This window comes from Pleurodeles waltl, chromosome 7, assembly GCF_031143425.1.
Source record: "Pleurodeles waltl isolate 20211129_DDA chromosome 7, aPleWal1.hap1.20221129, whole genome shotgun sequence".
In the NCBI taxonomy this organism is placed as follows: Eukaryota; Metazoa; Chordata; class Amphibia; order Caudata; family Salamandridae; genus Pleurodeles; species Pleurodeles waltl.
Genome location: NC_090446.1, coordinates 101776347 through 101793329, shown reverse-complemented (window position 1 = coordinate 101793329; position 16983 = coordinate 101776347). Strand labels below are relative to the sequence as shown.

The 16983-nt window shown below is 45.3% G+C and overlaps 1 long non-coding RNA gene across 1 annotated transcript in view; it reads right to left on the bottom strand.

Moving 5' to 3' along the window:
* Positions 1-6744: 6744 nt before the first annotated feature.
* Positions 6745-16983, bottom strand: part of LOC138247207 (uncharacterized) — a 301890-nt gene continuing 291651 nt past the window's right edge. Inside the window, exon 3 of the long non-coding RNA XR_011194363.1 lies at positions 6745-7120. This is a non-coding gene — a long non-coding RNA (uncharacterized lncRNA). The remainder of the gene's footprint in view (positions 7121-16983) is intronic.

The following is a 16983-nucleotide window of genomic DNA, read 5'->3' as shown; positions in this document are numbered from 1 at the left end:
CAAAGATCTAGGAAATGAAAGTACCCGCCTTTTCTTTCTGACATTTGGGAGATACATATCCAGAAAGACCGGGTTATGATCTGATGTAATCTTGGGGCACACCTCCATTTCGGCATGTTCCATCAGCCGCCAACTAATAAAGACAAGATCAGCCCATGAGTAGTATCTGTGTGGTGCAGAGAAGAAAGTATACCCCGGAGCCCTCGGATAGAGAGTATGCCAGAGATCAGTCAAACCATGAACATGCACCAGATCTTGGATGACAGTCCCATTCTTAACCATCTGGGGCTGGGCCGACGAGTTAGTCAATCTCAATAGCGTAACTCATGTAGAATTTAAAGTCCGTGAGGAGCACTAGCTCCCCTGACAAAGCTGACAGCTCTAAATTCAGCCAGTCAAATAGAGCAGGAGCATCAAGACCGGGGCCATAGATTGCAGCTACTGTGAAATGCCTCCCCAAGATGTGCAACTGAGCAATAGCCAACCTACCCTTAGAATCAGATGCAGTTTTCTGCACGGTATACTCCAACCTCTTAGAAGAAAGTATCGCCACCCCCGCATGGCATTTGATTGACTAGTGTAAGTAAGAAGATCAAACCCTAGCTGCTGAAGCAATGACAGATCCTTGTATGCCAAGTTGCCTCTGTGAGACATACAATATGAGGCTAATATAGCAAGATCTCCTCTTTTACCAGCCTTTGCTTAAGAGGGCGATGAAGGACTGCAAAGTTCCAGCACATACTCCTTAGATGAGACATGACGACAGATTAGACCCCCAGAACCAAATTCTCTGAGCTGATGCATGTGTGCTATATAGAGACATACTCATGATTGTACAGCAATTTTCTCTAACTCCACCCCCTCACCACACCACCCACCCCACTCCAAAACCCCAAAAAGCAAAAATATTTGAAACAACGAGAGCAAGTGACACGCTCACCCTCTCCTATGGGAAAAATCATCCCACCCTCCAGCTGTCAGGACTCTCAGACAGCCACAGTGTGGCCCCCAGCCACCTACGATGACCACCCAACCCCCTGTGCTCCACTATGAATGAGCCCAAGCAAAATACAGTCAGCAGTTAAGAAATAAAGCATAGCCGCTATGGGCAGAACTGACAGATACCGAAAGTAACCATAAACGAGCAATTAGGAAGTGTCTGGATACAAAAGATAGCAACAGTTCCTAAACAGTTAGTTCTTGTCCCTCATGTCCTGCCAAAGCTTAAGAATTTTGGTTGCCTCAAGTTCTGTATGACAAAATTGAACATGGCCATCCCTGAGGATCTTCATTCGAGCAGGCTCTTACAGAAACACCTGAGCACCAACCGCCTTTAAGGAACCATTCAGTTGACGCAGTTGCCAGCGCCTCTCCGTTGTGGGGGGCAAAATATGGCGGCAGGCTGACTTGCTGGGTGTGTGCGCCTCTCCTGCTGTGACTCCCCGGGCCCCTGTTGCTACTACAATGCTGCGGCTACTCTTGCAGTCACTGCAGTTATCCTATCTGCTATTGTCTTGAATGATTGACTATCTGCTACAATACCCCTGTCTGCTAAAACCTCCCTACTGTGCCCTCTTCTACTTGCAAGTGGCAAAGTAGTGGCCTGATCTCCAGAGACGCGGGAGAAGGCGGGGCTACAGCGGCAATAACCCAATGGCAGCGCAAGCATCAATACCTTTAAAGAGACCTTTTATCATAAGCCACGTACCTCTGCAGTAGCTTTTTCAGAGTGCGGTAGCATTTTTGTTACTTGTGGCTGAGGCAGCTTATCAGCTTACCTTGCACTTGTGGCTATCTGTCAAGCCGCTGAGGGCCACTCCTTGTTCCCCATGCTGTTTTCTGGGCTGTCGTGGCTCCTGTAAAGACTGTCAGCATTTGTGGAAGAAGGCGGGCAGCCTACCCAGCAGTGGCAGGATTTCACTGGAGCAAACATCGGCGAAAATTTGCGGCTCTGCTGTTGCCACTGTGATTAGCCGGCCTGTGGCAAGATTGTTGACCCCCAAAATGGATGATTTCTGCCATGCAGCTCCTGTTTCTTCGCTTGCGCTCACCCCATCCTTTAGTCCGGCTGTCAGTCAACTGCAGGCGCAGTGTAACAATGTATCTTCAATTGAGGAGGTTGCCATGAGGGTGCCGCCTGCAGGTAACGTTGTTGCTCCCCTGCCAGTTGACAGTATGATCCATTCTACCGTCTCCACTGTCTTCTCCACTACTGATGCTGATACTTATGCTCATGTTTATGCTCAAGCACAGGCTTTTGTTGAGTTGAGTGGTTTAGATGCTACTTGGGAAGGGCAGGAATATCACCAGCGTGCAGCACTGGCAATAATGGAGGGGGCTCAAGCCGATGTAGTAGCTGCACACTCTCCCATGGCTCCGACAGATGGTAATATACTTCATATGGATGAAGGGAAGTTGTCTCCATCTAACAATAACAATAATAATAACTATGCTACTGATCGTTCCTTCACCATGCCAAGTGGCTCTGTGCCACTACTCCAGTCATCTCAGTCTGCTGTCACCAAGGAATCTCCTGACTTGAGGGCTTCCGGTGGGAAGAAGGGGGTCAGGGCTAAAAAGAACAAATCTGTGCAGCAGCCACCTCCCTGTTCGCCCGCTGCAGCAATGGGTCAAGGCGAAGCCAGTTTCTAAACTCCCTTCACCTTTTAAGGCCCCTCTCGACCATCATTCACATTTGCATCAGACTGTGGAGGAACCCAGTGCACCCCCTTCTATGGTGCCTTCTGACAAGGCTGGCTCGTCTAGGAGAGAGTCAGCCGGGTCATCGGACGCCTATGGTGGGCTCTCAGTATCTGATCACTTCTCTACTTCTGAACCAACTTTGGACACAATCATCCAGCTTATGCAGGTACAGCGAGTATAGGCACAGCAACACTATGCCCAGGTGAGGCGAGACAATGTGAAGCTTCAGTAGTCTGTTGCTGAAATGACTGGTAAAGTCTCTACTCTCACAACACAGGTTCTGGATCTATCAGTAGTGAGTTGCTAATGAAGAAGAAGCAGCGTCTGCATCAGCTCAGTCAATCCTCGCTTATGAGGGCCACCTCTCACAATTACAAGGTAAGGATAAAGACTTAAAGAATTGCCTGAGATGGAACAACATAAGAGTGTTTGGTATCCCGGAGGGCAGAGAAGGGGATGATCCGTCTCAATTCACAATTCAACTATTTGGCATGGCTTTCCCCAAATTCTCAGACTACCTTTGGATTGTCAAATACAAAGGGCCCATCACCTTCCAATACAGCAGGGCAATGCCAAGACAGATAAAGTGTGCCCTGACAATTTCTGATTTATATTGACAATTATCCACTCTGACAGGCAATTTTCTCCAAAGCCCGGCCAGCTTCCCCTGTTACAGAGGTTTCAGTAACTTTCTATGCCCGCTCAGATTTCTGTAAGTCCACACCATAACAAATGAACTGTGTTTTTCTGCACTACTCTTAATCTGCTTTCCTAGAATACCTAGGGGGTCATTTTCTATATATGTATGTGGACGACACGCAAATCATATTTAGCCTGTATAATCACAGTGCCAATGTGAACCTTGCACAAGATGGAAAGCCTTTCACTAATTGTCCCACTTTAACACACTAGGGGATCTTGTAACATCCTGAAGATAAATTCTACCAAACCTGAGGTGCTGCTGGAGACAGATGCATGCCCTTCCTGGCTTACCCTGCTGTCCTGAATTTACCCAGCCTCCTCCATCCCCACCTAAGGACCCATGCAATCTGGTCATCCATCTCAACACTATTCTATCACTTGAATCACAAGTGACAAGTGTCCTGTATGTGCTTTGGAAACTCAACATTTTAAAGAAACTTTTATCGTATAGCAACATAAACTGGCATATAACAATAGTCAAAGGGCCTGATTTAACTCTCAGTGGACGGGTTACTCCATCACAACGGTGATGGATATCCCGTCCACAGAATTACAAATCCCATTATATCCTATGGGGTTTGTATTTCGGCGTACAAGATATCTGTCACCGGTGTGATGGAATAATCTATCCGCCGAGATCTAAATCAGGCCCAAAATCTTGATTCAACATTTGTTGGATTCCACTAAACCCACTTATATAGCTGTTCCTGAAAAAACTCCTCTATCGAATTCAACTCATGCAAAATGCTGCTGCTTGAGTCATAGTTGACATTTCAAAACATGGCAGGACATCACTGTTACTAAGAACTATTCCCTGGCTACAATTCTATCAGTCCTTTTAATCGTACATAAAATCTTGCATCACCATATATATGGTCAAGGATGGGTGGAGTTAGGAGTAGACAAGAGTTTATGGGGTTTAGGGGTCAGTTGAATTTTGAGGTGGTGAGATGGTATTAGGTTTAGAGGATGGGTGAAATTTAGGATGGTGGGTTTTTTAGGGTTTAGAAGTGGATGGAGTGTACAGATGATGAGGGTTTTTGTGTGTCATGGATGGATGGAGTTTAGAGAGGTTTTTAGGGATTGGTGGAGCTTAGGGTTTGTAAAGGGTTCTAGGGCCATATGTATGAAAACATGAGCTTGCGAAGCGCAAATAGCGATTTTTAAGAAATCGCTATTTTTGAGTCGCAATTGGCCATGTAACAAAATTGGGATTCGGAATTAGCAATTTCTTAATAATCGCTATTTGTGGTTTGCGAGGCCCATTTACCGAATTGCAATTTGCATTCTCGAAAATTGCGATTTTTTTGCGATTCGGTAAAAAATCGCAAAATGCGAGAAAGTTCGAGAATGCACACCTGGAGGAGCCTGATGACATCACCAGCAGGAAATGAGTCATCCCAGGCAGTATCAGGTGCCACACCCAAACTAGCATCCTGAGAGAGAGCAGCCCAGCCACACAGAGCAGCACTCAGCAGGAGCAGAAACACCTGAGCCAGGATGGAGACCCCAGGACCAGCACAGGAGAAGGCTGAAAGGAAGCGCAAGCTGAAATTCAGTGAACAGGAGCTTGAGGTCCTGACTGAGGAGGTGGTGAGGAGCCATGACCGCCTGTTCGGAAAAAGCTCACTCCAGGTGCCTGAGAGTGAAAAGAGGAGATTATGGCTGGACATACAATCCAAAATCTGCGCCACTGGAGTGGCACAGCGCTCCATTGAGAAAATAAAAAAAGGTGGTACGACCTGCGCTCCCGTGCAAAGGAGAGGGTGGCAAGGAGACTTGCGGAGGCCAGGGGTGCAGGTGGCGGACCACCAACCACACCATTGGAGGACCTGGTGGAATCCACACTCCTCCCTGAAGCTGTGACTGGGGTCACAGACATCGACACCTCCGGCACACCGAGTACCAGCCAAGGTAAGTGCAATGATGTTTAGGAACCCTATATGTGTATGCGCAAAAGCCCCTTAGGAATTAGCATGTAATGTGAAGCAGTGTGTGAAGTAGTCCAGTCCACATCTTAGAAGCAGCACAACAATGCATTATGGGAGTGGCAGTCCACAAACTAGTACAGACCGTAGCACAACAATGTAATGAAGTATAGTAACACCCAAGGTAACACAACACACACAACATCGTGTAGAGCAGTACCTGTACCTTTATTGCTATTTTCTGACAGATAATGTAACATACAGAACTGACATGCTGCATATTGTTGTTGCAGGTGGGCCAGGCCCAGCAGCCACACCATCTACATGTGTAGGGGAGACGGACACCCATCAGCCCTCAGATACAAACACCAGTGGGTCCCTCCACATGTCCACTGTCCGCCACAGGCCCAGGGCACTGCCACTGCCAGAGTTCAGCGGCAACTCTGATGAGCACTTGGAAGGACCAAGCACACCGTCAGCACCAAACAGGCGCAGCCAGATTCTGGAGGGCAGGGGTTATCCAACACCAGCACCATGCAGGATTGCAACAGAGTCCCGGGCACAACATCATGAGGCAGGTGAGGGTCCCTCCTTATTCGGGGGCCTTGAAGCTGCTATGTTGCAGCAGCAGCGCCTGCAAAATAAGCAGATCCTCAGTTTAGACAGGAACCTGCGAGTACACAACCGCAACATGATGGGCCTGCATCGGCAACTGGACGCACTCAATGGCAACATAGTACAGCTGCGTGAGGGACAGTTGCAGGATTTAGAGGACACCAGGGACCTAACAAGTGCTGTCCGTGACCTCTGCCAGGAGCTGCGCCATGAGAGGGTTAGCTGGCGCAGACAGGAGCACAGATTCCGGACAATGTTTGGCAGCTACTGCAGGTCCTCAAACAGGATGGCTAATTCCACTGCATTGATCGCCCGTCACGCAGTGGCGGTGCAAGTGGAGGCTGCACATAGCAGCAGGGATGTTGTCCAGGGACTAGTTCACATCACAAATGTGATAGAACACATAATTGAACAAAGATCTGCCACTCCAAGTGAGGTAGCCTTGGGGGACACTGAGGACAGTTCAAGCCTCAGCAGTGTTGCCGTACCAGCAGCAGACACCAGACGGCGCAGTGCCAGGCACAGCACTGCCACTGAAGGTGACAATAGAGGTGCCAGTGACTTAACTGGGCACCTGAGTGGTGTGCGTGGGAGAAAAAAGTGACTCGTGCTGCCATTACACTGCTGTTGCCACTATGAGGGAATAGTGCATGACTCTGGTCATTAATTTATTTGCGTTTGTCACATCACCTGTTTCATTTATTTCTCATTCATACATTACCTGACGTAAGGTAATAAATATATATCACTACAGGTTCAGTTGTCAGTGGATTTGTGTCATTCATACTCACGTCTGAAATGGTTGTGTGTGATGTCGGCACGCCTTTGCCTTCCCTCTGCTGCACTGGTCCTGTCTGCTGGCTGTAGAGGTGGTATGGGATCGTCATCCTCATCTGATTCAGTGTCACTGATTTCTATAGGTATGCCCTTGGTTGTAGCTATATTGTGCAAGATTGCACAAGTAGCCACTATTCTACATGTGGTCTCTGGACTGTACTGTAGTGCCCCTCCACTTTTGTGGAGGCAACGGAAGCGACTCTTCAGCAGGCCAAATGTGCACTCCACCACGTTGCAGGTTGCCCTGTGTGCTGCATTGTATCTCCGTTCTGCTGGTGTTGTGGGATTGAGGTAGGACGTCATCATGTAGGTGCGCAATGCGTAGGCACTGTCTCCTGAAAGGAAAAGAGGGTACAATGAGTAAGTGAGCCATCAGACGTCACTACTGCATAAATGCACCAGTGTACAGAGGGTAAATACCTAGCAGATATCCTTCACCAAACTCCCCAGCTAGCAGTCTTGTGTGAATGCCGCTGTGGCGAAAGATGTACGAATCATGTGTGCTCCCTAGGTACCTGGCCACGAGATCAGTTATGATATAGGAGGCATTGCATATCACCTGAATATTCATGGAATGTTGGTATTTACGGTTTTGGTACACATACTCTGTGGCTGATGGTGGACAGATTGCCACATGTGTGCCATCTATGGCACCTAGGATATGGGGGAACTGTGCTATCTAGTAAAACTCTATTTTTGTCTGCTGTATTTCCTGTGGGGTGTGGGGGAATCTGATGTACTGTTGGAGTTTGCTCAGTATGGCGTTGATGAAAGAATTAAAACATCTGGAGAGGGTTCTCTGTGAAACCCCTCAAGCTGCTGCTATGACCCCTTGATAGCTCCCTGAGGCAAGTAGGTGTAGGGAGCATAATACCTGCACATGGTTGGGTATGCTGTGAGTCCTTAGTGTTCTGCGCTGAGAAGTGGGTTGTAGCTCAGCTATCAGGTCAAGTATCATGGCGGAGTTCAACCTATACCTCTCAAATATTTCCTCCTCTGTCTGGTCAAAAAGTGTAATGCGCACTCTGAAAATGCGCTCCTGTCTCCTCCTCCCTCTCCTCATACCTGCCAAGATCCTCATCCTCCTCGCCATGACGTAGAGTGCAGCCATTGTGGAAAAGTGTCTGAGGCATTCTGGGCCTCTTTATATAGGTTGCACCTGGTTGCCACCTGGTTTCACTTAGTGGTATTTTGTATGTGCAAAATGCAATTCTGCGAAAAATTGCAATTTGCGATTTTTTGATGCATCTATTTACGACTTGGATTTTGCGAATCGCATTTTGCGCCTCACAATTTCCTACTGGAAATACGGAATCGCAAAATGTGACTCGCTAAACCAGCTCGCAACGCAAAAAAATCGCAAAAATTACGATTTCTTCGTTTTGGTCTGCAAATGCCTTTCGTGTATCGCAGACCACGTTTTTGAACTCGCAAAAGGCCGATTTTTGCGATTCGCACCGTTTGCGAGTGTAAAAACTTTTCATACATCTGGCCCCTAGTGATCAGGATTTGTGCAGTTTAGGGTGGTGAGGAGCTTTTAGGAGGTAGGAATGGTTAGAGATTGGGGCTAAAGAGGGGTTACTAAGGGATCAAGGATACAATTTAGAAGAATCATAAATATCTGTTTTTCATTTAAGCATATCTAAATCAGAAGAACTGTTTACTGATAAAAAACACTCCAAGAAAAAGCATCAACATACAACCTAGTGGCCTAGGTGATCTAGTAGCCTTGTGGTATATCAATTGTGTAGTGGGACCACATGTAAGCAATGTAAATTGTTCCTCCTGTGACTGTCCCTTGTGACTGACTTAATATTAAAATTTGGGTACAATGAGCCTATAACCTCACTGGGCTACGGTGCCCCTGCACTTGCTATACTATCGACAGCTATGTCTCTCAGGGAGTCCTCTTCCCCTGGGTCTCTCAGCCTTGGTCCTGAGCTGTGACACCCAGGGCAGGAGGCTCCGTCCATTGTGCCTTGCAGCAATTGACCACAGCAGCAAGCCCCAGGAGATGATAAGCTTATCAAGGGCCTTGCAGCTCTGGATCATGCCTGCAAGGTGCATGGGAGAGGGGACAGTGGCATAGTAATGATGCTATTGCCTGTGATGCAAGTAAATGATGCTGGGAAGTAGAACACAGCAATAAATTGGGTGCATTGCGCCGCTAACATCCCTGAGCCCTGGGCTGCACCTGTTGCAATTGGTAGCTACACCCCTGAGAGAGACCCAGTTCTATACTGTTTAGAAACATGGTCCAATATTGAAAATCCCATGGATGGATCTTCCCTCATTCAATGCCCAACCATGGCTGTAAGCCCCTGGGATAGGGAGGCTCTCTTCTGCGCATTGCAGTGCTGGATCATTTGTTGTGATGCCCATGGAAGAGTGGCATGTAACACAGCATTGGTGCTATGGGCCCTTCTACAAAGTAAAAATATCCCCAAACTGTCATCCATAGTCTGTACAGTAAAATACAGGCATGATTCAGGTACTTTGGGCACATAATACAAATGGAGTTTGGTGCTACTACACCTGCTGCACTAATGATGGCTATGCCCCTGGCATGGACCCCCATAATAATGGTTCAGTGGTGTGAGGCAATTGTAATGAGCACAGAAGAAGGGGCACCCACCACTAGGCCTCTCAGTGCTACACCACAGCTATAATGCCTTGTTGGGGGCCAACACTCCTGAGGTCTCGCACCCACTGCCTAGTGCTGCAAGACTCAGGGAAGGAACTCTCTTTCACAGTCCTTGCAACAATAGTCTAACATGGTAAGCCCAGATGAAGGGGTTCCACAGCCCCGGCCCTGCCACCAGATCCAGCGCTGTGACGTACAGAGGGGCAGGCTTTCCACCAGGCCTCACATCTGTGGTCAAGCAATGCAGGGCCCAGGGAGGACAATCCCTTTACCTGAGTCTCACAGATATGACCCAGCACTGGGGATCCCAGTGGAGGGCACCCCTTCTCTGGATCTCGCTGCCATGGTCTAGTTCTGTGAGGCCCAAGTAGGGTGGCCAAATTTACCTTGTCCCTTGACAAACATTTTGTGCATGTTGTGACACACTGAACGTGTAGACACGCGATGTGCATGCAGAGACACTTTGTGCATGAGGAGACACAATAGTGCTTTTGAAAACATCGGATTGGGAAGCAGGAAGACTATAAGTTGAAAAGGGAAAATTTTGGATTTCATTCTAAATCCTCATCCCCCAATTCAGGCCATATAACAAGATATAAGACGGCTCGAGATTGAGTTTTTGGGTGATTACAATTCATACTATATTTGAGTTTTAATTACTTTCCACCTTCAGGAGTAAGACTTGACTGCTCGCTATTGATCATTTTAAGAGACAAGTTTAGTAAATGAACAGCTCTGGTATACAAATGGAATGAAATAATCTTAAACTTTGAAACCATATTGGTAAATATCAGTATCTACCCATCTACTGCCACAGCATGAGTGATGCTATCAATGTTTTATTTGAGATGCCATCGGTGATGTCATCAATGATGTAATTGAACATGTCATGAGTGATGTAATATGTGAGGTCATAATCAGTGCACGGTGGGGGCACAAGACATACTTAGCTCAGTAATCTATAACTGGTGAGTTTCGGTGTTTGTTTTGGTTTAAGATGGTATTTTTAACTGAAATGTTAACCTGACTATAACGTCACTTTAAGCTTTCTTTTTTCAGTGAATTTCTAAGGTCTTTTTATGTAAAGTAACCTATGTTACCAGACCATACTATAATGTCACTTTAACCTTTGTTTCTTTCAGTGAATTTCTGAGTTTCTGAGCAAGATGTTATAAGAACCTAAGTATACCTTCACTTTTACCTTTAACATTCCCATGAGGTCACCACATCAGTATATAAAGGCAATCCTATTGGCTGGGCCAAAAAATCACAACCTTAATAAAACAATAATCACATGTAAGGATTCAATATTAAAACTAATAAGATCCAAAACCATATTCAAAGACATTTATTATAAATAGCAAGCATTGCAATGTGTCAATAAACGTTTTAAACCATTTTTATACAATACACATTAAATGTGCGTTTTTCTTTTACACTCCACAGGCCACATAATGACCCATACGAGCAGACACAAGTGGTACTTACAATTCTCAGCTCAAGAACAAAAGTTCCAGTTCTGGGAATAATTAAAAACATCATCAACATTTCCAGGGGTCACCTTCTATAGGCCGCAAGAAACATTTGGTTACTTTAAAATATTCTCTAGTGGTCTGCAGCACTCCCTGCAGCTTTCCAAAATACTCTGAAATCAGATTTGGTGGTGCCCCTGCCCAAATTGGGACACCACAAGGAACAAACATACCATTCTATCTCAAGTCCAAAAAGCATTAGAGAAAGGGCCTACCTGAGGGGCTAGATTGATCTTTGAAATTACAATACAACAAACATGGTGGAAAGTGCACACATGTGAAAAATGGTTGGGCAAGGTGTCAGATTTACTATTCTAACTCCAGGCCAACAGACATTGTGGAAAGTGGATAGAGCAGAGGTGGTCACTTCACTAATGTTCTTCATTAAGCCGCAAAAACCTAGTGAACACATCAGATGTTCTGCTTATGAGGCAGAAAAACAATTCTCAATAGCCTTGTGATGACCAGGGCACCTTGCTATAAATGACTCCTAATGTCACAAGTGAGTGATCACCGCATTTTCCATAGACCGTCCTGAAGTTATGTGCCATGCCCTTGAAGACAAGAGTAGTCCATTGCGGATACCTCTTCTCTGTAATTTTACCCCAACCTCTAGCCGTGAATGGGGTAGCAAGAGGGGTGCCAGCACATTGTTTTTCCCTTTTAGTGTTTCTTGGAGCTAATTCAGCTGCTGCCGATTACATTGCTGTGGGAAACAAGCCCTTTGTTTTTACAAGCAGGGTTAATGATAGGCTATTAGCAGCGAGATGATCACATTTGCATTAGAAAGGCTATCTCTACCTTCTCCTCCACTGGGATGTTTAACCCTTGACTTCCTAAAAGAAAACAAGCATTGGCAAAACCAATAGGTCTCACCTACGAGATCTATAGGCTTCAGGGCTCAGCAATGAGTTGTAGCCATGCTCTACAGCAGAGTAGCTGATATGCAACATAGCTAAAAAGAATTAAAAAGAAATGCATCCAGCATTTTTAAAAAAAGCAAACGGGGAATGTGCTGGCGGGTGAATCAACACAGAGGGAGGGAGGTAAAGAGGAATGTGGGTTGGGGACCGGACTCTCAAGAGATAGTGGGGAGGCACACAAACAATGAAGGGCGGATGGAAGGGGCTGGGGAGACGAACGGATAAAAGAGGGTGAGCATGAGGGGCTGAGGTAGGAAGCTGACAACAGGTGGGAGGTGGGAGTTGGAGTCGATGGGGCAGCAAGCTGACAATAGAGGGTAAACTGAAAGGAATGAGGGGGGATACTGACAATGGAGCACGGGCGCATGTTTTGGGGCAGCTATCTGACAACAGAGGATGAACGGCAGGGACTGTGGCAGCAAGCTGACAGCAGAGGGTGGGTGGAAGGGGTTGGGGATGCAAACTGACATCCTGGGGTGGGCAGAGGTGGCTGTGGTCTCAAGCTGGCAATAGAGGGTGAGGGGGAGGGTAGGGGGTGACAAGCTGACCATTTATGCGGGACGCCAGGCTGACACAAGAGGGTGGACAGGAGTGGTAGGGGCAGGAAACTGACAACAGAGGGTGGGTGGGAGGGACTAGGTCAGAAATCTGACAAAGCATAGTAAGCAGGAGGGGCTGGGGTGGGGAGCTGACAAGAGAGGGTGGGCAGGCAGGAAATGGGGGAGTACGTGGACAATTGAGGCTATGTGGAAGGGGCTGGAGATTGTTTATTTACTGTTATATTATTGCTTGACTTACACAGAACTACCTGTAAAATTAATCTTTTGTCTTGATTTTTTGCCCTGATGTTTGACCCTTTGCACTGAATTTTTACAGACCCTGTCCAGAATTTGCCTCTATGGCAAATGGGCACCCTACGTCACGATTCATTCTGTCCTGAGATAAAGCCCTGTGTTGACTTTGCATTTTTTTAAATATAAGGTAACTGTCCCGGAGAACGAGTGCACACTTTCTGAATGAAACTCTATAAAGTATATACACAGTCATGCAGATTGGTTCTTTCCCTCTACATTCTACCCACTTTATTGACTCACCACCTGGCGTAGGTGGGGGGCACCCTTATCACAACAGAAAGGGAATCCCTGTTTCTTTCGTACCAGATTCCCTCCAGCTTTTAAGCTGTGGGAAAATTAATGGGAAAAGTATTAAGAAAAATAATGAGAAAAGTAATGAGAAAAGTAATGAGAAAAGTAACGACAAAATGAATTGCAAGCGAATACAACACAAAAATCATATTTGGCCTCTAAAACAAAGATCCGGACAAGCTGTGGGAAGGGATCGATCGATTCAGTTCTCCAAGTTCCGCGACATGCTGTTTCCCTCTTCTTTTTAGCATTTTTTTTATCCAACAGCTTTGCGGGTGGTTGATTCACTTTATCTGACTCCAAGCTTCTTCACTATTCTGTAGTCGCGGAGAGCCAGCACCCCTGCTTACCTTGCTGACAAGCTCTCCATCTTTGATGGATCTCTGCACACCCGCAGCCAGGACACATCAGGCTGCAGACTAAGAAGCGTGAAAAAAGAAAAAAACACAAGGCAGCAGGCCTTTTCCATCTATGCACCCAGGATCTGCAACAACATCCTGGTAAACATCAGGAAGGCCCCAACGCAGCTGGAGTTTAAAAAAGAGATGAGGACTCATCCCTTTAAAGAACACTACATCCCAATGCATACATCATCCCCCACTCAGTTCGTACCTGCTTTTTCTGGTAACTGTGGTTAACGTCTGATTCTGGCCCTATCTGGAACATGAGATGGTGTATTTCATCTGAGATTGAAAGCAGCTGCATTAATTTATCTACGTTTTTATAGGCTCCGAACAGAGAAATGAGCGAATACAGGCCAAATCTGCGACACACATTTTTTTTGCAGAAAATGCAGATTTCTTAGTTCTTATAAACTTTTTCAGTTTCCTACATCTTTCGGACACTTTGAAAAATGGCTGCCGTTTTTTTTGAAATTTTGGAAATTACTTGCTGATTTTCTATTTCTGCCTGAATTTTTGAGCACAGGGAAAGTGTAGAGAAACATCAGGTAGAAGGAATGACCTGGGTCCTGAGGCAGAATCACACTGGCACAGATTTATGTAGGCTATGTCTGACTGATTTATGTAGACTAGTGACACTACACTCATCAAGGCAAACAATATATAGCAGCTCTTCTAGGCTTGAGCAGTGAGCATATTATTGCTTGACTTGCATAGAACTATCTGTAAAATTAATCTTTTGCCCTGATTTTTTGCCCTGATGCACCTGTAAAGTGAGTGTCTGCAGGGAAGGCACCTGCTACCACCTATCAACTATATCCAAGGCCACTGGAATTGTATGACAGGGGTGGACCAAAATATTCAGCAGGGTTCACTAAATTATGTGACAAGAAAAGGCAAATTGTATACCCCATTGTGCCAGACTTTGTGACTGTATTACTGCATTATTTAGCCTTTTTTACACGTTAGCGCTGTCTGCACAAAGGTTTCACTTCATTAGTAACAGTTTTGCAGTAGACAATAGAAAGGTGACCAGTCTACCCTTGTGAAGGGCTTTCCATTGGCCGGCAGCACACATTAGCAATTTTTGATTCCTTTGAGCCAGCTACTATTTGTTTGGTGCTATCTGCAAATTATGCAGTAGACATTGGATTGTGTGGCAAATATGGCAAATCCATAACTGTGCAGAAGACACTGTGCCCGCAGAATTGCATAATTCCACGACAGAATGCAGCAAGCATGTGCGTTGTTAAATGTACAAGCAAACAGAGGGGGGGGGGGTTGAATAATGGTAGGCGAGGGCACTGATACCCCAACATCAGGACACGTAGGGGTCCATTCTGATTCGTGTGAAGCAACAGCTTCTCTACAGGTACCAGTTCCCAAGCTTTAAAAACCAAGGCCCTGATTTATACTTTTTGACGTAAACCTGCTACCGCCATTCCTGGACACCAGCCGGGCGTCATATTTAAGGAATGACTCTAGCTGGTGCTAATGCCCGGTTAGCGTAAAAATAAATGACGCTACCCGGATGGGGAAGGCGTAGGTGAAACAGGAGGTTGTGCGCCAAAGAATGACGCTAGTCAGGTTAGAGTCAGAAAAATGACTCTAACCTGACTAGCATCATTTTTTGACGCACAACCCCCATGGACATGACTCCTGTCTTAGTAAAGATAGGAGTCATGCCCCCCTGCCCAATGGACAACAAAGAGCCACTCGTTACTATCATGGACTTATACCACTGATAAATATCAGTATACTAATTAATGTCATTACAATTACTCCAAAAGTTGTTTTCAAATGGTATCCAGCATAAAAAGAAAAAGAAGTGAAACAAGGAATAATCCAGAATTGAAGAGGCGTCAATAGATTTCAGCTTGGTTCAAAGTTTTTGAAGTTTAATGTCTCTGTCCCATGTTTTGTGCTTCCATCACATGGATACAATTGAATTAGATCCAACAAATCAATCAGTGATTTTGCCTCCAATCATGTGTTTCTCTATTCCATATTGACACCACAGCAAGTGGTTTTGCCTCCAATCATGTGCTTCTCTGTTCCATATTGACCCCACAGCCAACACGTGTTTCGTCCAGGGACCACCCCTTCGACTTCATCAGGGCTGAAATTTTATCAATATAGATTACATAAGTAACCAGTGATCATCAAATATCAAAAAGATAGTATTACACCCTTCATAGTGAAAAGAGTGGGATAGGTAACCACAAAGAATAGTCTGAAAGACCAGTCTTGAAGTTAACTACGTGTCCAAAAGTAGACCCCATAACAATAAAAATCACCTCCAGTCATGTGTACCAAAAGACACTGATTGCCTCCAAACCACAAGCTCCAAGTGAAACCTAACTAATTTGAACCACAATCCGTGCAGAAAAACAACCGGCTATTATAAAATGAGAATGTTAGTCCGTACATATCACAAACATCGATATCCCAATTATATTGTACCAGTGTCCACAGTGTCCATGCATTACAAATATCAACATTGTGCTACGTGTAATAAGTGTAACTAGTACCTGGAAGGCACCTGTGTCAAGGAACCAATCAAATCAACTATATCATTTCATACGGTTTGTTTTGTCGAGGGCCAAAGTTCTTTAACTCCACATTGTTCTGTTAGGTAATAAATCAAATCAAATATTCAATTGCAAACCGGCCCCTGAATACTACTAGAGTACGCTGTGCTGTAACAATGGTGTATATACCAGGCACAGTCATAGCAGCGTTAGTATTACATATACATTAAACTAACTTAGCCAGGTAACCCACCTGAATCAGTATTTTTCACCGATGTGCCACTGTACCGGCACGGAGATCCAAGCGTGCAATCCGGTCTCGTGTATGCTACCCGTACTGCGACCGGAAGTGCCCCATTTGAATACTGGTTAAAAAATAAAGAACGGACTAACTGCAGTTCTACTCAAAGCCCCACAGCCTTCTTTCCGTGCCCTTTCCCAATCCTTAGCTGACAACAAAGAAGGACAGTAAAGTTACATGTTCTCCATCCAATAAAATGAGACCCGGAAATGTCCTAAAGTGGAGAATCCATCAAAAGAGATGACGGGCTGTTCAGGTTTATAATCAGCCCAAAATCGCGTGGTGCGGCATTGCCATATTAGAGAGTGTGGCATTGTCATTTTAGAGATCAATGATTAGTATGGATTATAGATGCGAAGACAAAGAAAAGGAGAGTAAATGGAAATTTGGTTACGAGTGCCCTTAAATAAAAGATCAAAGCTTAGGAAAATATTTTGTATCGTAATGTGATACCCGTATTGATATCCTCCTTCATATGTGATAACTTTTTGCTCTTTGATGATTTGATGATCTTGTGTATATAAAAATATAGTACTGATTCCCAAATTATGAGTTCATTGGCTAAGATAGCTTGTATAACCCCACGACCTCTAAGAATAATAAGTTTCCTTATTGTATCAATATGAACATTCAACAAATATAGTTGATGGTAAATACATCAATGACAAAAACAGTATGACAATTGGCATCATCAAACTGATAGTTGTGTGTAATAAATAAT